Here is a 1,513-nt window from a genome sequence, read left to right on the forward strand (position 1 = left end):
TCACATTTATTTATAAAGCCATTCATGTGACAAATACTTACTGAGGGCAAGTTATGCATCAGACACTGTTTTAGGCTTTAGGGATATAGCAGTAAACAAAACAAAGTCATTGCTGTCTTTGACAAATTTTTTTTTAAATGTGTATATCAGGAAGAGATAGGTGTTATGAAGAAAAATAAAGCAGGAAGAGGTAAATACAGTTATTTATACCCGAACTGCCAGTGTGGCCCTGTAGGATCAGAACTGGACTGCAAACCACAAGGTCAGCAATTTAAACTCACGAGCTGTGCACCTTGGAAGCCCTATATAGGGTTGCTATGGGTCAGAAACAACTCAACTGCACTTAACAACAACAAGAAACCGAAAGGTTTCATATACAATTGCTAATTCTTTCATCATGTTATTTAAAACTGAATTCTAAGATCATGGTATGAACAAACATAGTAGATTTTGTTAAGTGTTCAAATACCAAAGAGAAGAAATGCTTCCAGGATGCAAACATGCACAAAATTTCTGCCACTGTGCCACTGATTCTATCAACTAGAGCTAGAAATGAATGTTTTTAGGTTTTTGAAAAGGTGGGAAGATGAAAAATGTGTCTCCATTCGGGCACATGGGTGCAGTGACAGTAAAGGAGTTTTTGAAAATGAGAATCATTCATCTGTGTTTCATTTCCCTTATCTTCTCTGCTTTTGGTATCTTTTTATTTTACAGAAAAGACTCCTAAACCAAAAAAAAAAGAGGAAATAAAAAAAGGTTTGGACAGTGAGTCACTCATCTGACAGTTTGTAGTATTGTGGTAGCTTGTGAGTTGCTGAGATTATGGAAGATGAGCCACGGGTATTTTAAATACCAGCAGGGTCACCCACAGTGGACAGGTTTCAGATGAGCTTACAAATGAAGACATACTAGTTCTGAATATTTAGTCACTGAAAACCTTATGAATAGCAGAGAAACACTGTCAGATATAGTACCAGAATATGAGCCCCTCAGGTTGGAAGGCACTCAAAATGCAACTGGGGAGGAGCTGCCTCCTCAAAGTAGACTGTGATGACGTGAATGGAGTAAAGCCTGTGGGAGTAAAGTCCGCAGGACCTTGATATGCTGATAGCGCACAACTCAAAGTGAACAGAAATAGCTGTAAAAATCCATTGAAAATCGGAATATGGAATATACGAAGTACAAATGTGGGAAAAATGCAAGTTGTCAAAAATGAAATGGAACACATAAACATTGATATCTTAGGCTGAAATGGACTGGTATTGGCCATTTTGAATATGACAGCCACATTGTTTACTATGCGGGTAATGACAAATGAAAGAGGAATGGTGTTGCATTCATTGTCAAAAAGAACATATGTAGATAAGTCATGAGGTTCAACACTGTCTGTGATAGGATAATATCCATGCACCTACAGAGAAGATCAGTTAATAGCACTACTATTCAAATTTACTTGCTAACCACTAAAGCCAGTGAGGATAAAATAGAAGAATTGTACCAACTTCTTCAATCT

This window comes from Chrysochloris asiatica, unplaced genomic scaffold (assembly GCF_000296735.1).
Source record: "Chrysochloris asiatica unplaced genomic scaffold, ChrAsi1.0 scaffold00137, whole genome shotgun sequence".
In the NCBI taxonomy this organism is placed as follows: Eukaryota; Metazoa; Chordata; class Mammalia; order Afrosoricida; family Chrysochloridae; genus Chrysochloris; species Chrysochloris asiatica.